The following is a 26,942-nucleotide window of genomic DNA, read 5'->3' as shown; positions in this document are numbered from 1 at the left end:
TTAATCTGTTTTCAGTTGATTGCTGGTTTTATTTTTCATCCTTTAACCATAGGTAAAAAGGTAAAGGGACCCCTGACCATTAGGTCCAGTCGTGGCCAACTCTGGGGTTGCGGCGCTCATCTCGCTTTATTGGCCGAGGAAGCCGGCGTACAGCTTCCGGGTCATGTGGCCAGCATGACTAAGCCGCTTCTGGTGAACCAGAGCAGCACATGGAAACACCATTTACCTTCCCGCCGGAGCAGTACCTATTTATCTTCTTGCACTTCGATGTGCTTTCCAACTGCTAGGTTGGCAGGAGCAGGGACCGAGCAACGGGAGCTCACCCCGTCGTGGGGATTCAAATCGCTGACTTTCTGATTGGCAAGCCCTAGGCTCTGTGGTTTAACCCAAAGCGCCACCCGCGTGCTTCCTTTAACCATACCAGCTGGTAATTTTATAATATTATTCCCTTTGCAAACCTCTTTGTGTTGTTTTTTTTCATTTGCGTATAACCAAGCGGTGTATAAATTTTAGGAAATAAAAGTTCTTGGGTGACGCATGAGTGTGCGAGCAAAGGACTTGCAGGCCTGCATGGCATTGTCTTCTGTGGAGCGTAGGCACGTAGTCACCATATGGCTACGCGCCCCCCCCCCCCCCCGGAATCCATTTTAATTTAGCTCCTGATTAATACCCCGTTCATTCCCCAAAACCACAAAGTAGTCTAGGTTTGCAGCCTGCCCTACTGAGCGAGACGAAGAGGAACTTAATCGGTTACATCTGCCCTGAGAAAGGGGCATTGTAAAACTTGTTTTCTTCTTGATGTTGATCGGATCTATTTATATCTCTCTTTCTCCTTCTCTCTCTCTCTCTCTCTCTCTCTCTCTCGGCTCAGTTTTCTACTGCAGAGGTTGGTGGCGTCTTAGCCGCCCCTCTGATAACTAGGGAGATCACGTCCGCTGAGGGACTGGTTCGGCTCTCTGCCGTCACAGTTCTCTCCTTGGGAATTGCTTTAAAAATATCTGTGGATCCAAAGTGGAATCATGTTTCCAGCAAGGGCTGATTCACAAGTGCAAGGTGGTGCCAAACCCTCCTTCTCTCCTTCCTTCCCCTTATCTCGTATTCAGAGGTATAGTGCTTAGGTGGCTGGAGGTTCCATTTTGCTGTGAAGGGTGAGCAGAAAAAACGGGCTATAGAGACCTCCTTGAGATCTTTCTAACAGGTAAAAGGTAAAGGGACCCCTGACCATTAGGTCCAGTCGTGGCCGACTCTAGGGTTGCAGCACTCATCTCGCTTTATTGGCCGAGGGAGCCGGCGGCGTACAGCTTCTGGGTCATGTGGCCAGCAGGACTAAGCCACTTCTGGAGAACCAGAGCAGCACACGGAAACGCCGTTTACCTTCCCGCCAGAGTGGTACCTATTTATCTACTTGCACTTTGACGTGCTTTCAAACTGCTAGGTTTGCAGGAGTTCTAACAGGTGCTTGGGTCTAATAGATGATTAAGATGGATCAGGTTTGTTTCCTCCTGCTCTGGAGGGTAGGACTCGAACCCATGGCTTCAAGTTACAAGAAAGGAGATTCTGACTCAACATCAGGACTTTCTGACAGTGAGAGCTGTTTGACAGTGGAACAAACTCCCTTGGGAGGTGGTGGACTCTCCTTCCCTGGAGGTTTGTAAACAGAGGTTGGGTGGCCATCTGCCATGGATGCTTGAACTGAGATTCCTGCATTCTTTGAGTCTATGGTTCTATGGCAGACTGGTGGTGCTTGAGTCCCTGGGCTTTTTATAAGAGAGAGAGAGAGAGAGAGAGAGAGAGAGAGAGAGAGAGAGAGAGAAACCACCTAGAGGGATTTCCCTAAGTTTGCTTTTAAAACCACTGTCTGTAACTGCAAACCGGTATTAGAAAGAAAGATCGTTTAGCTCAGAGTTTCCTGCCGAGGCAGCTGAACCTGAAAGCTGCAAAGAGGCCTTACCTCTGTGGGGGACTGATTTGAGGTGCAGTTGCTCCGTATTTCCAGGATTACGCCTTGATGTCATCTGGCGGAAAAACAGCCAACCAGCGTCGAGATCAGAAGTTCAGCGATGGCCCTGGACCACTTCCCAAAATCCTGGTCTTCGGGGCTGCCAGTGGCTGTTCTGTGTCCTGCAGGCAGAAGGGAGGGAGGGAGGGTGAGAAACTTTGGCAGAGAGAGAGGAGAGATGCTTGGTTTGGGGAGAGTGACACTTTGCAAGGCTGGTGGCAGGGGGGGGGGTTGCCACTGGACGGATCCCATTGGCCAGCCCCCCGGACGGCCCCACCCCTCTGCAAGTGTAAAAGAAACCTTCGGAAAACCCTATCTCCAAATGCCTCTTGACCCCATCGCGCTTTGCCGGCTGACCTTATTGTACGCCCAGAGATATTTATTTATTTGGCTTGGTTGACACCCAGAGAGGACATCCTGGGAGGAAATGACTTTTGAAGCGGCCCCCTATCCCACCTTGCCATGCTGCCCTGACGCCTACCTCCAGCGGTGAGTCTCCTTCTCCCCTTTCTTCTTCTTTTCTGCCTGCATTTGCTGTGCAATTTTTTTTTATCTCTTCTGCTATCAGATGGTGGCAGCTGGCTGGGCCGTGCTCCCTGCACGCCTGTCTGTGCTGTGTGTCTCCGAAGAAATATACCACTTGCTTCACGCTCTGCAAGGCTGATTATTATTTTTGGCCGCCCGGTTAGTTATTGTTCCATTGGAGGCAACCCTCTGTTTTGGCAGTAAATAAAGAGGGGAGGATAGGCAGAAAAGCCTGCCCGGAGGACAGATCGCTTGACAAGTGTCACGCAGAGTGACTGAAGACGAGAAAGGACCTTGGGTCCTGCCAGCAGCGTAAAAGAAATAATAATATCTATATCTGTGTCAATCTGTATGTTGACATCCGCAGGAGACCCAGAGAAGATGCAGCGAGCCAGTGTAGCTGAGTGTGTTCCTAGCTAAATAAATAGTTCCAGAATTCCATGTGCATCCCCTGACAAGATGGCTCAGTTGGTTAGAGTGTGGTGCTGATAATGCCAAGGTTGCAGGTTCGATCCCTGTATGGGACATCTGCATATTCCTGCATTGTAGGGGGGTGGACTAGATGATCCTCAGGGTCCCTTCCAATTCTATGATTCTATAATGTGGGTACACTGAAAGAGAGCACCCTGAGCATCTCATTCAGGGGAGAAAAGGGCAATCTTTGGATGCAAAGGGATGTATGTGCATCAGAATGAATGCGGCAGGTCCCAACATCTGAGATGCTTGAATGCTGTGGATAGTTCCTAAGAGCCTCGGGGTTGCTGGGCTGCATCAGAACAGCCCCCAGGGTTAAACTACTATGAAACTAATGGAGCTTAACCTTTGGGGGCCCTAATCCCAGAGGGACCCCCAAAGTGCCTTTTATCCACATTGCAGACCCTCCAAGCATTCCTATTTTCCAGAGAGAGCCCCAGATTTACAGAAGCCGTCCCAGTTTCTGATTTTTGCTCCTGGGATGCCCCACTTTCCCTTAGGACATCCTTATTTTCACCAGAGAAATGTTGGAGGACATGGCATGGCTTTAAAACTTTGGGTCTAATAGAACCAATCTGTGTCGCATGACTCAAATAGGTAACTTTTTTGTTGTATATTTCAACAAGCCCCAAGTTCGAGATGTTGTAAATGTAGGAAAATTCCTGACATGGCCTGGTTTTGGGGTGTAAAAATGGCGCTGGGGGGGGGAGGGATGTTGCTGAATTGGCAAAATGTAAGGGGAAAAATTGGGTGTATGGCGACGCGATGGAAAAAAACAACAATGTGGGGAGGGAAATCACTATTTGGGGGGGGGGGGACTTCCTAAAAAAGAAGATAACAGTGGTTACCCGGACCTCTTTGCTGGTTGTGAAGGAGCCCCCATAACAGTTCAAGCTTCAGGGCCCCCCAAATGTAGGTCTGCAACCTCCCATCATCTGTGCAGAATTTTGTTTCCAAGAAGGGATGGTTCACAAGCAGAGCATGCTAAATGCTAGTAATCCTTCTTCTCTTCTTTGTTTCACATACCTGGTATTCGGAGATATGTTGCATGGGTACCATTTTGCTCCAATGGCCTTTGCCCGCACGCTCCACCTTGCCCGCTATCCTGTTTTCAAACCATCTAGTCGCCTCTGTCCCCCACATCTCGTGCCTGTGGGTTGCAGAAGTTAATGGCCCACTGCTTGAACAATCGCTTGCTCAGCTTTCAGTGTTTTAGCTTAATCGCATCACACGAGGACAGTTGGATAGACATAGGCTTTGGTTTCGATGGCTTTTCCAGATGTGCAGGTTGTGGTGAGCTGGGGATGACGGAAGACAGTTCACACGTGCTCAGAGGCAACCCTACTTATAATGGCTGAAATCCCAATCCCGCTTACCTGGGAGGAAGCCCCACTGAATTCTGTGGGGTTTAGCTTTGAGTGCACGTGGCTAGGATCACAGTCCCTATTATCCAGCCCTGGATTTGAACTAGGTCTCAGTTCCTAGGAAACCACCTGCTTCTGATTTTATATATTGGTCCTTGCCATTTCTGATGGATGTCTGGTTGTGTCAAGCTCTCAGTTTCTAAAAGAAGTTATTGGGTTCTGATTTGCTTGGAAATCTGATCTTCGGAGACTGTGGTTCAGTGATTGATCGCTGCATGCAGAAGATCTCAGGTTCAGCCTCCGATGGCATCTCAAGGCACGGCTGGAAGACAACCCTGCCTGAAATCTCAGAGAGCTGCTACCAGTCCATTTATACAACACAAAGTTGACTTACTATAAGGCAGCTTCCAATGTTAGTTTTGACCCGGAAGGCATTCTCCACCCAGTCTTATGTGTGCAGAGGCTGGGAAGCATGAGGAAGAAAAGAACTCGGCTAATGCTCAGAGGTGGGCTGTTCTGTGCTACGCTTGTTGCAAAGCTTTAGTCTGACATAGGGAGGGGGAAATGGTTTGGGAACACGCAGAGCCAAGACGAGCGCCGCTATAGGGTTAATACTACTAAAGAAAGTGTGCCTCTGAGTATGTACAGTGTATATTCTTTTTTGCTATTTGGTATGTGGCATTGGGGACGCAGGTGGCGCTGTGGGTTAAACCACAGAGCCTAGGACTTGCCGATCAGAAAGTCGGCGGTTCGAATCCCCGTGACGGAGTGAGCTCCGGTTGCTCGGTCCCTGCTCCTGCCAACCTAGCAGTTCGAAAGCACGTCAAAGTGCAAGTAGATAAATAGGTACCACTCCAGCGGGAAGTTAAACAGTGTTTCCGTGCGCTGCTCTGGTTCGCCAGAAGCGGCTTAGTCATGCTGGCCACATGATCCGGAAGCTGTACGCTGGCTCCCTTGGCCAATAAAGCGAGATGAGCGCCGCAACCCCAGAGTCGGCTACGACTGGACCTAATGGTCAGGGGTCCCTTTACCTATGTGGCATTAGTGAGCAGAGCTTCCCAGCTAGATGAAATGTGATGTTAAAGCTGATTTTTGGAATTTCACCCATCCATGGCAAAGTCAGGTTTCCTTTCAAGACCTCTTGCATTACCTAAGAAATGGACTGAGGCTGAAATCCTAACCACGTTGAAATAAGTCCTATTGAGGGGCTCGCTGCCAGGTTAGATAGTGGACTCCCTTTCAGTGGAGGTTTTCAAATAGAGGTTAGATGGTCATCTGTCCCGGATTCTTGAACTGTGATTCCTTCATTGCAGGGGGTTAGGCTAGATGACCCTTGGGGGTCCTTTCCAACTCTACAGTTCTGTGATTCTCAGTGTTGTTACGACTGCAGTCTTGGGCACTTCATTGTGCCTGGGTCTCTTTTGTCACTGGTGCAAATATCACAGGGCTGTACAGACATATAGCATTTGACTGGGTAGGGTGGTCATGCTGCTTAAGGTAGATAGGAAGATTCAAGGTACCTGCACCAAATCTCTGTTGTCCATATGATATTACCCTCCAAATCTCTGTGTTTCCACACTTTCCCCTCCCTAAATCTGAGTTTTTCCCCCATACAGTTTCTCCCTTTTGGAGTTCCTTTGCTCTGAAAATGTTGGACTGAGAGGGGGGAATTGTGGGAAGATTTCGAGAAGAGCCAGTGTGGTGTAGTGGTTAGAGTATCAGACTGGCGGACCGGGGTTCAAATCCTCCACTCCGCCATGAAGCTCTCTGGGTGACCTTGGGCCACTCACTGCCTCTCATCCGAACCTACCTCACAGGGTTGTTGTTTGGGGGATTAAATGAGGACGGGGAGAAAACCACGTACGCCGCCTTGAGCTCCTTGGGGAGAAAAGTGGAACAGAAATGCAATATAAATAAGATAAGATAAATACGGAGAATGGAGAATTAATGGATGTATATAAAAAAGTGTAGGTGAGCCCCCTCTTTCTTTAGCTTAATGGGATTTGTTCTTGCATGGTGGTCTTCTTTAATCTGCTCGGCTCTCTTTGCTATGTTCCTCTTCGCTGCCCCATTTGGCAGGCCTGTGCAAAAAGGAGATGGCCCAGCTCCATCTAGCAGGGAACTTGCGGTGTGAAATTGCAACCAACTCTGGTACTTCAGCTGGCAAGGCTCGGGGAATGTGGAATCCAGCCCAGGAGAGGTTTAGCATGGAGGAGAGGAGATGGGAGTAGAAGGCAGGTCTGTTTTCCTTCTGAAATCATCCATGGGAACAGACGGTGCCTTACCAGCTTCTGGTTGTAAGGAAATCTCAGCTGCGCAGCTGCCCGACTGAAGGGGGCTCTCTGGGTTTGGACAGTGATGGGAAATGGAGAGGGGGTAGTTGAGATTCCTGCATCACAGCGGGTTGGGCTAGATGACCCCTGGGATCCCTTCCAATGCTACAATTCTATGTTTCTGTGACATGTTACTGGGAGGCGGAATTATGTGCATTCCCAGAAACATATCTTTCCCGCCGCTGAGACTGAAAGCAACCACCGCCGAGTCCACGATGGCTCTGCAATTGCGATCAAAGGCTCAATGCTCCCAGCTATGCAATTACACCCCCTGGCCCACTAGAGATTAGACAGGGGGAGGGTTGTTTGCAGACCAGCCACTCCCATTTTGGAAATGACAGCCAGACAGTGCTGGAGATCCGAGGTGTAGGGGCTCGGATTAAGGGCGGTTTTGAAATTGCTGCACCTGTTCCCTCTAAAACACTGCACTTTCTGCTCCATCCCTCCCTGCCCCCAGCGCCTTCACCCTGTGCTAAAAGTCCCCAACACAAAACCGCCCTCAGCCACGAACGGCTGTATAATTCTTCCCACCACACTGGTTGCCAAGTGGGTCGCACGAAGAGGCCTGTAGAACCGCTGGCAGCAGGTGGCTCTAGTGAGCGAGCCTGACCGCAGGGCAACAGAAAGGGGGAGCAGGCTCTGAGTTCAAGACTTTCCTATTAGTATATTATAGCTCTTGACAACTTGCGACCAGCATCCCTGTGAAATTGCCATCCCTGTCGGTGCCTATTCGACCCCTTTGATCAGCAGAACTGGCAAAGTTACAGATACACCATAATGCCCCTTCCACATTTGTAAGAAATAAATATTTTAGTGCAACTGCACCTAAACTTTGGAACTCCCTGCCTATTGACATCAGGCACTTTTGCTGCACTCTTTTCAGTGCTTCCTAAAAATATTTTGCCTACCCAGACTACTGATATTTCAAAAAAAAGAAAAAAGTTTTTTTAAAAAATAGCTCTCTTTTTTGTAATTCTGCTTATTGTTTGGGTTTCTTTAAAAACAAAACAATAAAAACACACCACTTTGAGGATTGTTGTTGTTATTTAGTAGTTTAGTCGTGTCCACCTCTTCGTGACCCCATGGACCAGAGCACGCCAGGCACTCCTGTCTTCCACTGCCACCCGCAGTTTGGTCAGTGTGGTGTAGTGGTTAAGAGCGGTGGACTCGTAATCTGGGGAACCGGGTTCGCGTCTCCGCTCCTCCACCTGCAGCTGCTGGGTGACCTTGGGCCAGTCACACTTCTCTGAAGTCTCTCAGCCCCACTCACCTCACAGAGTGTTTGTTGTGGGGGAGGAAGGGAAAGGAGAATGTTAGCCGCTTTGAGACTCCTTAAAGGGAGTGAAAGGCGGGATATCAAATCCAAACTCTTCTCTTCTTCTTCTTGTAGCTTCGAGAACACTGTCACACCATCTCGTCCTCTGTCGTCCCCTTCTCCTTGTGCCCTCCATCTTTCCCAACATCAGGGTCTTTTCCAGGGAGTCTTCTCTTCTCAGGAGGTGGCCAAAGTCTTGGAGCCTCAGCTTCAGGATCTGTCCTTCCAGTGAGCACTCAGGGCTGATTTCCTTCAGATTGGAGAGGTTGAATCTTAAACAACCGTAAAATCATACAAACATAGAGTTGAAAGGGATCCCAGTGGTCATCTAGTCCAACCCCCTGCAATGCAGGAATCTCAACGAAGGCATCCAGGACAGATAGTCATCCAACCTCTGGTTCAAAACTTCTGAAGGAGAGTCAACACCAATCAATCAGTCAGTCAGTCAGTCAATCAATCAATGTATAGCCAATGTATGTACACAGCTTTGTCCCTATGTTCAGTGCAACATGTGAACAAGCCTGTGTGGTGCAGCAGTAGTAGTAGTAGTAGTAGTAGTAATAATAATAATAATAATAATAATAATAATTTATTATTTATATCCTGCCCATCTGGCTGGGTCCCCCCAGCCACTCTGGGCGGCTTCCCACAGAATATTAAAATACAGTAGTCTGTTAAACATTAAAAGCTTCTCTAAACAGGGCTGCCTTCAGATATCTTTCAAATGTCTGGTAGTTGTTTTTCTCTTTGATATTTGGTGGGAGGGCATTCCACAGGGCGGGCGCCACCACCGAGAAGGCCCTCTGCCTTGTTCCCTGTGACTTGGCTTCTCGCAGGTAGGGAATCACCAGAAAGCCCTTGGAGCTGGACCTCAGTGTCCGGGCAGAACGATGGGGCTGGATACGCACCTTCAGATATACTGGGCCGAAGCCGTTTAGGAAAGACCAGAGTTTGAATCCCCCCTCATCCGGCGAATTTGGGCCGGCCTCTGACTCTCAGCATCGCCTACCTCACAGGATTGTTGTGATGATAAAATGGGGAGGGAGGGAAGCCATGTACGCCACCTTGAGCCCCCTGGAGGAAAGGTGTGGCATGGATGCAATGAATCAAACACACAGATCCCCCAGGCTCCAGCAGGCAGCCTGCAGCGGTCGGCACTGGGAAGAGCATTGCCCCCTCTTTCTGCTGCCTCGCCCTGTTCTTCCTCCCTCCTTCCTCGCGGGGATCTCACCTGCCTCCTCTTTGAGCCATCCAGGGGGCTTTAGATGTTCTAAAGGAGATTTGGAAGGAGAATAGGCTCCTAAGCTGCCTGTCTGAGAGAAGCCCAGATCGAGTCTTTTAAAGGATTACACAGGAGCTGATTCCCCCATTACTGCTCTGTCTTCTTTTCTCTCCCCCCCTCCAAAAAAACCACCCCCACCTAAGCCCTACAGGGGGAGGCAAGCTAAATATTCCTGATCTTTCATGTGGTCCCTGCCTTGGAGAAAGCTGGGAATGGGAATTAAGGGCTCAATAGCCGGGTTCTTCAGATGTGCTTTGTGCTTGCGGGAAACACTCTAAAATAGATTTCTGCTGTATCAGCCTACAGGTTCCTTCCTTAAAAGTGAAATTGCTGTGCCCATTTTGTACGCCTCTGCAGGATTTGGTCGGGTTCTGTTTGTTTGTTTGTTTGTTTTTGTTTGTTTGTTTGTCAAAAAGCAACAACAGCAGATTTCCCCATGTTGTTGTTGTTTAGTCGTTTAGTCGTGTCTGACTCTTCGTGACCCCCTGGACCAGAGCACGCCAGGCCCTTCTGTCTTCCACTGCCTCCCACAGTTTGGTCAAACTCATGCTTGTAGCTTCAGAACACCGTCCAACCATCTCGTCCTCTGTCGTCCCCTTTTCCTTGTGCCCTCCATCTTTCCCAACATCAGGGTCTTTTCCAGGGAGTCTTCTCTTCTCATGGAGGTGGCCAAAGTCTTGGAGCCTCAGCTTCAGGATCTGTCCTTCCAGTGAGCACTCAGGGCTGATTTCCTTCAGAATGGATTGGTTGGATCTTCTTGCAGTCCATGGGACTCTCAAGAGTCTCCTCCAGCACCAGAATTCAAAAGCATCAATTTTTCGGCCATCAGCCTTCTTTATGGTCCAGCTCTCACTTCCATACATCACTACCGGGAAAACCAGAGCTTTCACTATACGGACCTTTGTCAGCAAGGTGATGTCTCTGCTTTTTAGGATGCTGTCTAGGTTTGTCATTGCTTTTCTCCCAAGAAGCAGGCGTCTTTTAATTTCGTGGCTGCTGTCACCATCTGCAGTGATCATGGAGCCCAAGAAAGTAAAATCTCTCACTGCCTCCATTTCTTCCCCTTCTATTTGCCAGGAGGGATTTCTCCATGGATCGCCACAATTATGGCTCCAAGTGCCTTGGAAGTCAAACAGCTTAGTTCCCAAATGTTTTGGCTCCCAAACATTGTAAACCCAGAAGTGAGTGTTCCGGTTTCTGAACGTTCTTTTGGAAGCCGCATGTCCGATGGGTCTTCTGATTGGCTCCGGGGGCTTCCTGCAGCCAATCAGAAGCTGCACTTCGGAAGTCGAACGTTTTGGAAGTCAAACGGACTTCTGGAATGGATTCTGTTCGACTTCCAAGGTACGACTATATGTAAAGAGATGAGGTCTGCTTCACATGGAGAAGTTTGGAGCAAGGTGGCAAATTACCGATGGAGAGAAACAGGGCTGGCGTGAGATATTTGGATGGCTGAGGCAAAGGACAAGGTGGTTAAAAAATGAATCTTACTTCAACATTGGAGACAGGCTGCTAAGAGTCCTTGTTACAGCACAGCAGCATGTCTGAGGACTCAGGAAGAGAAGCCAGAGGGTGCCGTTGCTGGCCCTGAGCATCTGTTATAGAATTGTAGAATTGTAGAGTTGGAAGTTACCCCCAAAGGTCATCTAGTCCAACCCCCTGCATTGCTGTTATCTCAGGTAAAGCATCCATAATAGTAATAATAATAACAATAATAATTTTATTTATACCCCACCCTCCCCGACCAGAGCCAGGCTCAGGGTGGCTAACACCAGTAAAATTACATTTTAAAAAACCCCAATTTAAAATACTGGTTAAAATGCAATTTAAAATGCAGCCTCATTTTAAAAGTAGCCCATAGATCAAAACCGTATGGGGAGGGAAACATAAGGGTCAGACTGAGTCCAAACCAAAGGCCAGGCAGAACAGCTCTGTCTTGCAGGCCCTGCGGAAAAATGTCAAGTCCCGCAGGGCTCTAGTCTCTTGTGACAGAGCGTTCCACCAAGTCGGGGCCAGTACTGAAAAGGCCCTGGCCCTAGTTGAGACCAATCTAACCTCCTTGAGGCTCGGGACCTCCAAAATGTTGTTATTTGTGGACCTCTGCGGGGCATACCAGGAGAGGTGGTCCTGTAGGTACGTGGGTCCTAGGCTGCATAGGACAGATGGCAGATGATCATCCAACCTCTGCTTAAAAACCTCCAAGGAAGGAAAGTCTGCCACCGCCCGAGGGAGTTTGCTCTACAGTCGAACGACTCTTACCATCAGAAAGTTCCCCCTAACGTTTAGACGGAATCTCCTTTCTTGTAACTTGAATCCATTGGTTCTACCTGTCAAACTCATCCAGGTCACCTTGGATTCAATTGGAAATGATGGGAAGACTTCCACACAGGGAAAAATCAGAAAATTCAGATCCAGCAAAATTCAGATGCAGCAAAATTCAAGAAACAGGGTTCAAGATTACAACTGCTGCTAAGATTATAATGGCTAAAAATTGGAGTGTATCTCCTACTATATCTGAATGGATGGGGGGAAATTGGCTCAAACTATTGGGGATTAAGCTAATTTATTACAAAAGAATGCATATAAATCAGCCTAACAGGTGTATGGGGAAATGGATGCTTTTTGTAATAGTTTGAACATGATCTGTGATAATGTCCAAACATAGGCTGTTTTCAACCTGCCCTGGTGGTATTTCTTTATGCTCTTTATTATTGGTTTATTTTGTCTATAAATTAATTAATATCAGGAGATATCAGAATCTTTTTTGGAGATGAATAATAATATTCATCTTCAGTCTTGTGAACCTCCCTGAGACCTGTGGGTACAGGGCGGTATATAAATTTGAATAATAATAATAATAATAATAATAATAATATCATGGAAAGCAGATAATTGGCTAGCAACGGGTGAAATGCCTGTGTAGGCTTGCCTAAAGGGAAAGAAATCTTTTAGCAGGCATCAAAAGCAGTACAATGAAGATATCTGCCCGAAGAGCAGGACCTGTGAAACTAAAATATTGATTTCTTGCAAGACCAGAACAAAAACTATGTGGCACTTGCGAAGGAGCTGGTTTTGGAGTCAAAGCGGTCTGGTGAGCCCAGAGGAGCAAGGTGACCTTCCTTAGTTACCTCCCTTTGGTCTTGGGCGTCCGAGGGCTTTGTACACTGATAAAAGCACAGCACCGGTGCAATTCCTGCCGGGGGTTGTTTTTATTATGTTTTCAACAGCCTCCTCGATTTCATGCCTGGGGTGCGTGGTCACAATCCCACTCCTCTGAGGCTAGCCTTCTAAATTTGAGCTCCGTGTCATTTTGTCCAGGAGGCGTCAGTTTCTGTGACAGCCTTTCTCTCTCTTTCTGAGATGGGGGGTCCCCTCTTTAATTCCTTCCCCCCCCCCCCAGGGAATGATGTCACCTCGGCTGGCTGTCACTCTTGCTTCTCTCACCGCGCCTGAATCTGGGGAATGTCTGCCTTGCCTGACCTGTGAGAGCAACCCTTCGGCACCTGCTCTCTCCAAAGCACTGCAACCCTTAGTACATTTATACCTCGGGTTACAGACGCTTCAGGTTGTGCGTTTTTGGGTTATGACCTCGCCGAAACCTGGAAGTACTGGAATGGGTTACTTCTGGGTTTTGATGCTCTCGAATGCACAGAAGCACTAAATCACACTTTGTGCATGCGCAGAAGCACCGAATTGCAACCCGCGCATGCGCAGACGCGGCACTGCGGGTTGCGCATGCTGTGGGTAGCGAACGTGCATCCCGCACAGATCATGTTTGCAACCCGAGCATTCACTGTACTCTCACCAGGCTGACCATCTACAGGACCTCAAGATTTCTCACAAGGTGGGACGGGGGGAGAAATAGAGACATTGGAGATGGGTCTGTCAAATGTTTCGAGATCAGCTTGTTCCCGCCACTTTTTGGCGAGGTCCCGACTCCTGGGCCTGGCCCTGGCCAATTGAAAAGGTCCGGTCTGTGACTCCTGTAAGAGGTGGTTATTATGCATTTGATCATGGCATTGCGCCATGCCCGCAAGGCAGGCCACAGACCCATCCCTACATCTGGATAAATGACAGGACATTGTTGTTGTTTAGTCGTTTAGTCATATCCGCCTCTTCGTGACCCCCTGGACCAGAGCACGCCAGGCACTCCTGTCTTCCATTGCCTCCCGCAGTTTGGTCAAACTCATGCTGGTAGCTTCGAGAACACTGTCCCACCATCTCGTCCTCTGTCATCCCCTTCTCCTTGCACCCTCCATCTTTCCCAACATCAGGGTCTTTTCTAGGGAGTCTTCTCTTCTCGTGAGGTGGCCAAAGTATTGGAGCCTCAGCTTCAGGATCTGTCCTTCCAGTGAGCACTCAGGGCTGATTTCCTTCAAAATGGATCGGTTTGATCTTCTTGCAGTCCATGGGACTCTCAAGAGTCTCTTCCAGCACCAGAATTCAAAAGCATCCATTCTTCGGCGATCAGCCTTCTTTATGTACACAGCTCTCACTTCCATACATCACTACTGGGAAAACCATAGCTTTAACTATACGGGACATTAGGGTGGCCATATTTCAAAAAGTGAAAACCAGGACACAAAAGTTGCTGTTTCTGAGCTATTTTTTTAGGGAAATCAGCAAAAACGACACTGCCGACATGACGTTTTGTGTGTCCTGATTCTGCTGGACATTTTTCCCATTTCCGCCCAGATGTATGGCAACCCTACAGGATATATATGATATAAATAGGATAAAGAGCCTTATGGGTTATTTCGCTCTCTTGCTTTTCTCTCTTTTGATTTTTAAAATATACTTGTTCTGTAAACTAGTTTGATTCCTATCATATTTTACGCCGAAAAGTATCAATAAAAATCTTTAAAGGACCCACAAGGAAGGTGCCTGCAATTTGCTCTGATCAAGCAAAAGGAGAGGAAATAAATGCACACAGAGAGATACTCTTTTCTGAACTGGAGATGGTCTAGAGGAGTGGCTAGAGTCCCACCCCCGTGTGTGTGTGTGTGTGTGTGTGTGTGTATAAAGTTTCCAATTTCTTTTTGGCCATCGCCTCCTTGGTTCCATTATTATTCACCAAATTTAACAGTGAATCATTGTTTTCAAAAAAAATGGTTTAAAATAGTTTAGAGTAGATGATGGGAAAGACTTTGGAGAGGCAGCCTTAAAAACAGCATTTCTTACCATGCCCACTTTGCCATTTTGAACCTTCTACTTTTGGCACATGCCCCCCACCTGGCGAGGGTTGGCTGGGGCAGGGAGGGGGCCCTCAGCTGGAAAAGGCTTAGCCACCCTCTTCACTAGGTGGATGGGAGTCTAGCACCCACTGGCTTGCTCAGAATTTTGGGGGCACTGATTGGATGTCCCCAATGTTTTGGAATTTGGGAAGCTGTTTATGTAGTCTTTATCTGTGCCTGCTGTGTCCTAATTGTGTCCTAATTTTTGAAACTAGCACTTTATTCATCGCCTATATATTTGTTCCAGGATTTGTTGAGTTGAAGGCTGGCTTAGAAGCATGATGAGAAATAAATACTGGTCAGTTATGTTCCATGTCCCCTTGCATAAGATGTCCTGCTAAATCAAACCAAATGCCCGTCTTAGCCTTTGGCATCTTGGCACCTCCAGGTGCTGCTGAACTACAACTCCCACCATTGCCAGGCAGTGTGGGGCAGCTGCCATCACTTGCTTGAACTCCAAATTATCAATGCAGGATATCAGTTTATTGGAATCTCAGCAGATTGTCTCCAATACAGATCAGAGTCCAGGTATTTGAGATGCAGTTGCAAAGTGCAAATACGTGCTTCAGAATTGCTCCCTGGCAAATGCGCTTCGCTTCTTGGGGTATGTTGCAAAGCAGACCGGGGGGGGGGGGGGGAGAGAGAGAGAGAAAATTACAAACTACCAGACAGAAGAATGTAAAGTATTGCACAAGGATATTTCCAGGGACCATTTTGCAAGTTTGATATTTGAAATTCAGATGCCATGTTCTGGTGCCAAGACTCTGCTGACAAATTGAGTCGCCTTAAACACAGTCAGAAAGAGAGATCCCCTCAAAGTGAAAGCGTGGCGCACACAAAATTCACTCGCCATTTAAAAGAAATATAGATTTTTTAAATAAAAAAAAGGTTCACACTTCGAGGTGCAGATTCCCCATGCAAACCGCAGCAACTCTTCTCTCCCCCGCTAGACAAACACACAAATGCATTCAGAAACAGATATCAGAATAGTCTCCTGCACAAACTATTCTCCATTTACCAGGGACAGTCCCTGTAACATCACGATCAGGGTTTGTGGGTTTGGGGGCTGCCCTGTAAAAATGTTTCCATTCCTCAAGTTTCAGCCCTTTCCCAGGGTCCTTAGAAGCTAAGACTGTGCCTGCGAATCTGACCCCTTTCCCTGGGAGTAAGTGCCACTGAGCTCAATGGGGCTGTCTTCCAAGTAGAACTATACAGGATTCCACTGCAAATTTTCCCATGCATGTGATTTTGCTGCTTTCAAACCAGGGCCTCTGTTTTGGCCACTGTATTCTGAGTTCTGGTAACTTCCAGATTAGATTACTGCGATGCGCTCCCTGTGGGGCTGCTCTCAAAGACGACTCAGATACTTCAGTCGGTCCAAAGCTGCAGCCGCCGGATCACTGGCTGGGGTTCAACTAAGGCCCCATGGAGCCCTTGCTCGAAAAAAACAACAGGCTTTAGATAATAAAAAGACAGGCTAATAAAAAGAAGTAAAGAACAAACATCCAGAAAGGAGGGTTGGGAAGCCAGGAAGAAGCTTTGAATGTTTTAAAAAAGGTATATGATGCTGAATGCTTTGAAATATTGTTGGAGACTGAACAAAAGTGACGTGGGCAAAAGGAAGAAAAACGCTGCACTGCTTGCTGGTTTGTTTTTTGAGCCCAATTCAAGGCTGCCTCGGTCCAGTATATCTGAAGAAGCATCTCCACCCCCATCGTTCTACCCGGACACTGAGGTCCAGCGCCAAGGGTCTTCTGGCGATTCCCTTGCTGCGAGAAGCCAAGATACAGGGAACCAGGCAGAGGGCCTTCTCGGTGGTGGCGCCCGCCCTGTGGAATGCCCTCCCACCAGATGTCAAAGAGAACAACAACTACCAAACTTTTAGAAGACATCTGAAGGCAGCCGTGTTTAGGGAAGCTTTTAATGCTTGATGTATTACTGTATTTTAATATTTGGTTGAAAGCCGCCCAGTGTGCTATTATTATTATTATTATTATTATTATTATTATTATTATTATTGTCAGATTGATGTTTAAAGCACTCAGTGACAGGCCCCAAATATCTGAAAGGCTGCCTCCTTTCCTATAGACCCTCTCAGGTGCTGAGATCCAACGGAGGAGACCCTTCGACCTCAGCGGTCACAAAATGAGGTTTTGTTTTGTTTTGTTTTTAAATGGGCTCACGAAACTTTTTAGGAGTGACATGATGGCTTAAATGCCTGCAGGTTTTGCACTGCCTGAAATGGCAGCGTGAAACTTGTGTCTGCCTACTGCCTCTCCCTCAGCTGCCCTCCAGCTGAGGGGGAGGCAGTGGAGAGGCTCTAAGCGTCGGAGAGACTTGCCCCACCCCATGGGTGGATCGCCCCGCCCCTGGCTGCAGGACACGCCCCCGCCCCCGGCACCCGAGTGGCAGGGCCTGCTCTGAGGTGGCCCCTAAGCTGTGGGCTTCCCTCTGCACAGATGTTTGCCTGGTGCCTGCATTGTCCAGCTTTCGAAGGATGTTGAAGACGCAGCTCTTTTGACAACTGAAATGCATATTTTCCAGCCCCACCATATCTCTGTGATTGAAAGCTGTTTAAAAGTGATTTTAATTATGTGATTTAAAGGTTGTAACCCGCCTTTATATGCTGCCTTTCTTTCCAAAGAGCTCAAGGTTCTGCTCTCCCTCTGCATTTAATACTCAGAACAACAACCCTTTGAGGTAGTTTAGGCTGAGAGGGAGTGACTGCCCCCCCCCAAGGTCACTCAGTGGCTGAGTGGAGAGATTCGAACCCTGATCTCCCAGGTCATAGTCTGACACGCTGAGCAGTCCCTTCGTGTCACTTGCCTCGAATCTTCAAACTTTTGCTTCCATGGGATTCCCATGAGTTCAAATGCAAGAGCGCTATCCCCTCCTGGGGATTCTAGCAACAGAAAATATTAAAATGGAAAACATCGCCGTTGTCCCCCAATGCCATTATTGCAAGTCCCTTGGAGCTCAACCTTTGTCGTTGGGAGAGCAGAATGCAAATACTTAATCAAATTAAAATCTGTTTCCTCCCAGGGCAGATATGGGAGGGTGGGCTCCGTTATCCCGGATGGCGATAGGAAGGCAGAGTCAGGGGTATGTGGGGAATAAATGGGACCCTGCAGAATTAGGGGAATTCCAGATGACGGGATGCCTTGCTGGAAACTGGTTGGCCCATCCAGAAAAATCCTCTCTCTCCCTCCCTCCTCCTCCCCTCGCACAGCTGCGTGCTCCATTTCATAGCCTGCCTGCTGTCTACAAATCACCCGCGTGTTAGAATGCGGCAGAGGGGAATTCCAGCACACTGGGCGCTGCCAAGACCCTCAAGCTCTGACGTGCCTTCGCCCCCCCCCCATTCCCCACCCCCTGTCAAGGGCTAAAAATACAGGGACAGAGTCCAGGGCTTGGCTGGCAATCGTGGCCGAATGGACACCCGCCATCTCCCTAAGCAGCTTTACTGACCCTGGAGCATCAATGGAACAAGAGGCCAGCTTCAAACTGGGAGCAGTGCCGTGCAGTGGTTAGAATAATAATAATAATAATAATAATAATAATAATAATAATAATAATTTATTTATACCCCACCCATCTGGCTGTTTTCCCCCAGCCACTCTGGGCAGCTCCCAACAGAATATTAAAAAACACGATAAAACAGACTGTTGGGACTCAGACCTCAAAGCTCTCACTGGGTGGCCTTGGGCCAGTCATCTCTCAGCTTAACCTACATAGCTGTCAACCGGCCCTTATTTGTCAGGAAACTCCCTTATCCCAGCGCCGTGTCCCGCTGCTGTCCCGGATTGATGATGTCCCTTAAATTTCCCAGGTTTCATGCTCGCCCGGCTCGGGAGGGAAGCAGCGGCTCGGGGTCCTCTGCTGTGAGAGAGAGCGCGCGGACGAGCTGCCGGGTCTCCGTCTCTCACTTTCCCCCTCAGGGGCGTGTGATGAGGAGACGGGTGGCGGCGGGTGGGCAGGCAGCCCCTCTCTTGCAAGACTTCCGCCGCGCTGCCAGGGGGAGCCGAAGGCGGCAGCGGCGGCTGAGGAGGCGGCCTGAGGGAGGAGGAAGAGGAGGGGATGGGGAGGGACGCAGAAGGGCGGCGCTTCAGCGGCGGCGGCGCAACCGCCTCATCCCGGGCTCGCGGGTGGTGTGGGCGAGAGTCTCTCTCCCTCCCTCTTTCTCTGGCCAGGAAGGGCCGATGGAACTCCTTGCGCCAGGACAACGGCAGCCCCAACGTGCTGCTTAGCATCCCCTCCAGCCAGTGCAGCATCTTAATGTAGTGATTTCTCCCTCTGCATCCCTTTCCTAACTCTATTTTTAGAAATCAATTGTCCATCCATAGTTCAAATTTTTACTACAAGTTTTCTGTCAATCCTACCAATGTATGTAACTCTTGACAATAGCTTTTCAAATTAATTATAACCTTTCCCCATTCTTTATTAAAGAGGTCCTCTTCCTGGTTTCTAATTCTGCCTGTAAGCTTTGCCATCTCGACGTCGTTCATCAGTTTTGTCTGCCCCTCTCCTTTGGTCGGAGTTGCAGACCCTTAGGATCATCTAGTCCAACCCCCTGCAAAACACAGTCAGTGGCGGATTTCTGTATAAGCTAAGCAAAATCCCTTATTTTGGCTGCTGATCCCTTATTTTCAAATCTGTAAGTTGACAACTATGCTAACCTACCTCATAGGGTTCTTGTGGCGGGGGGTGAATGAGGAAGGTAGATAAATGCAATAAACAATCATTACAACCATTTCGCCCGGGGGGGGGTGGTCCTGAAGGCTTCAACTCTTAGGAGCCAACTCCTAGGGGCTGAGGAATCTTTGCCCCCACCCCAAAATAAAATATTTGAGGAAGGAGCCAATTTTGTACACTCTGACCCCCTCCCAGAGCGGAGTTTGGGCGAGGAAGCTAACGGGGAATTCTAAGTCTGCAAACAGTTTAAATGAATTCGGTATATGTAAATAAACTCCAATGGAAGAGATGACAAAACGTGAAGGCAGTAAATCTATTGCCCCAGCAAGCAAATAGGAAAGTCCGTTTAGTAAGTTTATTTCCATTATACATGTGGAAAAACTGAAGTCAGTTTATAAATGGTTACATCTGGGGTTTTTTGGGGGGGGGATAGAAAAGGAAGCAAGGCATTTTACATATTTTTAAGCAGCTGTTTAGACAAGGTTTGTTTGCTGTTTAATAATAATAATAATAATAATAATAATAATAGTACCTGCAGTGCTTATTATTTGGAACACATTTGCAATTACTTCCTACCCCCTTGTTGCGTTGAGTAGGCCTTTGGCACACCTCTATATAATGTTTTTTAATGTGTTTAACTGTATGTTTTAGTAGTTCTCACATAGTGATAGATACAGCAGTTCATATATAGTTTTAATTCTAATTTAATAAGTATTAGGGGAGAGGGGTTTATTGGTTCATGTGTTTTCTTCTTGTTATCTATTTTGGGGTTGTTATTTTGCATTTTTATATCACAAACTGCCCCAAGATCTACAGATGAAAGGGGGTGTACAAATTCATTAATAAAAATAATAAATAATTTGTGTTTATTTATTTTTTTAATAATATATTTTATTTTAACAATCAATAAACAATAAACAAACAATACAAACAAACAAGTACAAAACAGAAAATAAAAACAGCACATACAAACAATATAAAATACAGTTTACATAAAAAAATAAAAGAAAAAATTAAAAACAATCATTGTGTCCTTGCATTATTTAACATTAACCTGGGTCTGTGACTTCCCCAGACCTTCCCACTCTGTATTCTAGATCTTATATTCTGACAGTAAATTCTTTCCCTCTGGCTAAATAATTTGTGTTTAATTGCTTTCTAGTGATTTTCCCCTGCTATGGTTTGGCTACTTCTGCTTTATTTGTAAAGCCTCCTTGAGTCCCTGTCTGGAGAAAAAGTGGAATAATAATAATAAAAATTAAAAATAAAAATTCACCCTCCAGCAATGCAAGAATTTCAGCTAAAGCATTTCTAACAGATGGCCATCCAACCTCTGCATAAAAACCTCCAGGTAAGGAGATTCCACCACCTTTTGAGGTCATGCATTCCACTGCTGAGTGGCTGTTGCCCTCGGAAAAAGCTCTTCCCAATATTTAGCTGGAATCTCCGTAGCTAAGCGGTCCTGAAAGAGGTCCTAAGAGGTCCTGAAAGAGGTCCAAAGAGGTCCTGAAAGAGGTCCTAAGAGGTCCTGAAAGAGGTCCTAAGAGGTCCTGAAAGAGGTCCTGAAAAAGGTCCTAAGAGGTCCTCCCTGCAAGAAGAAACCCTGAACAAGCTTCATGGTGCCTTCTTTGCAAGACTTTCCATGAACACATCTGCATTCCCCAATAGCTTAGGTCAGCATTCTCCAACATGGTAACAACAGTAACAGTAACAATTTATTTATTATTTATACGTCACCCATCTGGCTGGGTTTCCCCAGCCACTCTGGGCTGCTTCCAACAAAATATTCAATATCCCTCCTCCCCTCCGTGGGTCCTTTGAATATCTTAATCAACTGCATATTGTAGTTCATCCCAATTATAGTCATCCAAAATGTCCAAAGTCCTTGTAACATCGCAAGAGTTGTTCAAAGCCTGCCAAAGACTTCAAGTGTTTACAGTGTTCTTTCAAATACAATCTGTATTTATCCCATTCTCTGCTGAGGTTTTGGTCCTCCTGATTCCTGATTTTCCCAGTCAGTCTAGCCATCTCTGCAAAGTCTAGTAGTATCATCTGCCAAACCGTTTCCCCAGGCACTCTGGGCAGCTCCCAACAGATTAAAAACAGAATAAAACATCAGACATTAAAAGCTTCCCTGAACAGGTCTGCCTTCAGATGTCTTCTAAATGTCATATAGTTATTTATTTCCTTGACATCTGGTGGGAGGACGTTCCACAGGGCAGGCACCACCACCGAGAAGTCCCTCTGCCTGGTTCTTTGTAGCTTCACTTCTCACAAGAAGGGAACCGCAAGGAGGCCCTCGGAGCTGGACCTCAGTGTCTGGGCAGAATGATGGGGGTGATCAGGTTCTCCAACTACAGTTCCCAGGAATCTTTGGGGTGGGGAGGAATGGGGAGAGCCATGACTGTGAGAGGGCTGCTAGGGCTCTTTAAACTTATCGTAATGGTTGTGGCCTCAGTCAGTCTGGGAATCTGTCTGGGAAGAGTTGGAAAAGGAAGGAGAAGGAAGATGCAGTCCCAAGAAAAGAGAGTTTGGGTTTTTCCCCATAAACTAATAAAGCTTGGGCTCCATGATCACTGTAGATGGTGACAGTAGCCACGAAATTCAAAGACGCCTGCTTCTTGGGAGAAAAGCAATGAAAAACCTTGTTGTTGCTGTTTAGTCGTTTAGTCATGTCCGACTCTTCGTGACCCCCTGGACCAGAGCACACCAGGCACTTCTGTCTTCCACTGCCTCCCTCAGTTTAGTCAAAATGACAAACCTAGACCCATCTTAAAAAGCAGAGACATCACCTTGCCAACAAAGGTCTGTATAGTTAAAGCCATGGTTTTCCCAGTAGCGATGTATGGAAGTGAGAGCTGGAGGTCATTCTGGCCACATGACCCGGAAGCTGTACGCCGGCTCCCTTGGCCAATAAAGTGAGATGAGCACCGCAACCCCAGAGTCGGTCATGACTGGACGTAATGGTCAGGGGCCTTTACTAAATGAATATTTTAACAAGTAAAACAGAAAATTTAATAAAAATTATACAAACAAAAAAGAAAACCAACTTTGCCTCCAAACTCCATCAAGCGCCTTCTTCCCATGATACTCACAGCATAGCATCTCTGCAATGCCGTCTACGGCTGCAATGGCAGCTGATAAATGAGCATCATCATCATCATCATCATTTACCATAGTTTTTGCTCTATAAGACGCACCAGACCACAAGATGCACCTAGTTTCTGGAGGAGGAAAACAAGAAAAATCTGAATTTCAGAAGCCAGAACAGCAAGAGGGATCGCTGCGCAGCGAAAGCAGCAATCCCTCTTGCTGTTCTGGCTTCTGGGATAGCCGCGTAACCTGCATTCGCTCCATAAGATGCACACACCTTTCCCCTTACTTTTTAGGAGGGAAAAAGTGAGTCTTATAGAGCAACCTGGTAATCTGTATGCCACCTTTCCATAGTTAAAACAATGCTCATTCTGCACAGGCAACAGGCTTCTCTCTCCTACTAATAAACCTGTTTAATCACCACCTCCCACCCCAACAACGAAGCGCAGCTCTTTTCTCTCAGTTCCCCGACAGCCTTTAGCTGCATCCTGTTTTGCAGGAGCCTCTCAAATTTCGCAAATAGGCTAACGGACCCAGAACAAGAGGAGGGCATGCAACTCCCGGCACCGTGCAGAAATAAGGAGGGTCGTGTGTGATTTAAGCCACCCCCTTTGCAACCTCTCTTCGGTTCATCTACAGGTCAGCGCCTTCCTGCAGGCTCCAGCACCCCAATCCTGCCAGAGGTCATTGGATCTCAGTGCATCTCCCAGAATGACATTTGCTTGCTTGCATGCACGCTTAAGTTGTGTGGCCTTCAGTGCTAGCCAGCGGCCAAGGGGGGAATGAAACTGATGGATTGATTTCATTTATCTTCTTTGGCGATCCCTTGTAGCCGAGTAATATTGTCTTCCATGAACACGGTTTTAAAAGTGAGTCCGTAAGTGACTGTGGAGGCCAATTCTGGATCCACACGTCCTTCCACAGTGGGGACAGAGGTTTCTGGGTGGAAGTTGATCACGGTGAGGGTTTGCCAAGCGTGCCTTCCTCTTAGCACATTTCTCCCTTGCGTCCTGAGTTTGAGTGTCTTCAAAGCCCGTGACATCTTTCTTCAAGGCTGTTCTCCAACTGGAGCGCTTGCAGGCCAGTGTTTCCCAATTATTGATGTTTATACTACATTTTTTTATATTTGCCTTGAGTCTTTAAACCGTTTTTGTTGACCACCAGCATTACGCTTTCCATTTTTATGTTGGAAATAGAGTACTTGCTTTGGAAGATGATAACCAGGCATCAGCACAATAAGACCAGTGCAAAGAAGTTGATGTTGAAGAATCATTACTTCAACACTGGTGATCTTTGCTTCTTCCAGTACACTGGAATTAGTTCTCCTGTCTTCCCAAGTCATGTGTGGAAATTTTCAGAGATGCCGTTGATGGAATCTTTTGAGGAGTTGGAGATGGGGTTTATAAGTGGTCCATGTTTCACAAGCATACAGTAAGGTTGGTAGTACCATAGCTACTCTCATTCTCTGCAAAGAGGGACTGGTTGTTAAACCACTGTGGAAACTGCAACCCTCAGAGGAGAATAGGGAGGTTCCTCACATCTCTCAGCACCCTTAGCAAACTACAGTTCCCAGGATAATCTGTAAGAAGACATTGCTCCACATGTGATATGTGGTGGACTTGTAAAAGGGTAAAGGAGTATTGGGAAATAATTTGTAATAAATTGAAAAAAATGTTTAAAAGTTCTTTTCCAAAAAACAAAACAAAACCCAGAGTCCTTTTCCTTGGGGATAATTCAGATGGAAATCCCCAGGTGTCAAAAAAGGTTATTTATCTATGCCACTACCACGGCCCGTGTTTTGTTTGCCCCCAAATAGAAAACAAGCGAGGTCCGAACCAAAGAACAATGGCAACTAAAACTGATGGAATAAGCGCAGATTGCAGACCTAACTCATAGACTAAAAGAACAGGAAGAACATACGTTTAAAGAAGATTGGGAAAATGTTTATTGAATATATGGCGGGGGCAATTGTGTACACTTGAAAACATTGGCAGCATTAAGATCAATTCAACATTGTAAATAAGTTTTGATGGATGCAATGACGGAATACTGAATGGTTTAGTTTATGTAAAATATGCAGGGATTTATGTTATGCAAAATGGAAAGAGAAGAATAAGGGAAGTCATTGATATTTTAAGGTTGTCTAAATGAATATTCTAAAATGTAAAACAGAAAAGTTTAACAAAAATTATACCCCCAAAAAAGGGAAAAGGAAGAAGGCATTGCTGCTTAAAGTGGTATGATCGCGCTCTAAGTGCATGGTGTGATTGTAGCTTTATTGTTGTTGTTGTTTAGTCGTTTAGTCATGTCCGCCTCTTCGTGGCTCCCTGGACCAGAGCACGCCAGGCGCTTCTGTCTTCCACTGCCTCCCTCATGCTGGTAGCTTCGAGAACACCATCTCATCCTCTGTCACCCCCTTCTCCTTGTGCCCTCCATCTTTCCCAATATCAGGGTCTTTTCCAGGGAGTCTTCTCTTCTCATGAGGTGCCAAAGTATTGAAGCCTCAGCTTCAGGATCTGTCCTTCCAGTGCGCATTCAGGGCTGATTTCCTTAAGAATGGATGCGTTTGATCTTCTTGCAGTTCATGGGACTCTCAAGAGTCTCCTCCAACACCATAATTCAAAAGCATCCATTCTTCGGCAATCAGCCTTCTTGATGGTCCAGCTCTCACTTCCATACATCACTACTGGGAAAACCATAGCTTTAACTAGACGGACCTTTGTTGGCAAGGTGATGTCTCTGCTTTTAAAGATGTTGTCTAGGTTTGTCATGGACTTACTTCTGAGCAAATATATTTAAGATTGCACTGCTAGATTTGTGCCTGCATGTGTTTAATCCTACCACTGTGTCTTAGATTTTAAAACTTTTAAATTACAATTCAATCATTATTGTTTAAAATACTTTACTGATTGTCTTTTCTTTCACCATCCACTTTAGGGGAAAGGTGGTAAAATCTATGTATATATATTTAAAAATATGATTTGGACTTTTTGTGTAGGTTTGTGGACACCCCAGGCCATTTCTCCTGGACGGAGAGTTATTACCGCTCTACCATGCCTCAAGGCTCGCAGGCGAGAGAATATGGCCGTCCGGAAGTTTTCCAGCAAATCTGGGATATCCTCGATCATCAGTGAGTAGCAAGATGGATGAATCGGATGGGGGATTGTCTGGTGTGGGGGTGTGTTATGTTCAACTTCTTGAACTGGAAGGGCCTTGGAGTCCCACCCAACAGTTGCTCAATATGCTGAATGTCAGAGGCAGCCAGTCGATTTCTCCATCTAGCCTAATAGTGTCTATTCAGACTGCCAGCACCTTAACTGAAGGTGCTCGGCTCGTAACTCGGTGGTGGAGCACACCTGCCTTGGGTCTCCAAGTAGTAGACCTTCCACATGTCCCTAATTTCCAGGGACAGTCCTGGATTTACCGATGCCATCTCGGTTTCTGGTTTGAGGACGCTGGGCGAGATGGGCCTTTGGCCTGATCCAGCAACCAGACTCTCCTTGTGTGGGCTTCCATCTTTGATGTCCAGTGAAACACTTTTCAGACCCCTCTATTTTGCAGGCCGATCTGCTCGGTCCAGCCCATTGACTTGAATTTCCTGGAGGAGCAAACAGAAAATGGCCCCGCGAACAAAATTGAGATCAGCATGGATTGTATTCGCATGCAGGATTCGGAGATCAGAGACCCAATGTGGGTGAGTAGCCAATGTCAGGATGCTGTGGTTAGGGTGTTGGGCTAGGACCCGGGACGCTTGGGCCAGTCACGGACGCTTATCTTAACCCGCCTCGCAGGGATGTTGTGAAAATAAGATGAGTGTCTGTGTCTTGAGGGTGAAGGAAGAACCACACACTCTGCCTTGAACTTCTGGGACGAAAGGTGGGATATAAATAAACCGTAGTCCAGGGCATACCGTATGTGGAAAGAAAGGTTGGGTTTTTTTTAAGTACCAGTTTATCATAGAAGGTAAACCAGGGTCAAAGTGGCGGTTGCATGAAAATTATCGTATGTGTGGATGTGCAATGCTTGCTCCCTGCCAAAGGTTTTGGCAAGCTGTACTTGATCATGCATTATTTTTTGGCTTTTAATTATCTGTGGCCTCTTTGAATGGGAGGGATGTTCTTATCTTGCCTCTCAAAAATGCTGGTTTTAACATATGTGTTTCTTGGTTGTAAGTCACGACCAGTTCCCTTGGTGAAAAAGTGATTCTTAAACTTAATAAAGCGAGAACAACCCCGTGGCGGAGTTCTGTGCATCGCAGAAGCTTGCACGCGTCCTTTTGAACTCAGGTCCTAATCAAGAGGACCAACCGCTTTTTTTTAATCCCAACCTCAGTTTGTGCGAGTGACTGCCGTTTCCCCAAAGGACAGCTGTCTTGTTGCCCCAAACCCAAAGTCCTGCTCAGGTTGCGGGAGAGAACGACCTTTCCCCTTTCCACCCACTGCATTGCTGTGGGTTGGACTAGATGACCCTCAGGTCCCTTCCGACTCCTTTCCTCTCCTTTTTGGTTGAAGCTAAATCCTTCAAAGACAGAGGTCCTTTGGCTGGGTTGGGACAATATGAGATGGGGGGGGGGCAACTCCCATCTCTTGCGGGGGCGCAATTAGTGCCAGCACCATCCATTAAGAGTTTGG

The 26,942-nt window shown here is 47.0% G+C and overlaps 1 long non-coding RNA gene across 1 annotated transcript; it reads left to right on the top strand.

The window, feature by feature from the left end:
• The first annotated feature begins 2,118 nt into the window (after nucleotides 1-2,118).
• LOC310678521 lies at nucleotides 2,119-26,005 on the top strand. The gene is made up of 3 exons (XR_014511809.1): nucleotides 2,119-2,488; nucleotides 25,310-25,441; nucleotides 25,873-26,005. It is a non-coding gene; the product is annotated as an uncharacterized lncRNA (long non-coding RNA).
• The last annotated feature ends 937 nt before the right edge of the window (nucleotides 26,006-26,942 follow it).

Source organism: Podarcis tiliguerta (assembly GCF_965153285.1).
Source record: "Podarcis tiliguerta genome assembly, chromosome: 5".
NCBI lineage: Eukaryota > Metazoa > Chordata > Lepidosauria > Squamata > Lacertidae > Podarcis > Podarcis tiliguerta.
This window is presented reverse-complemented; position numbering and strand designations above follow the sequence as displayed.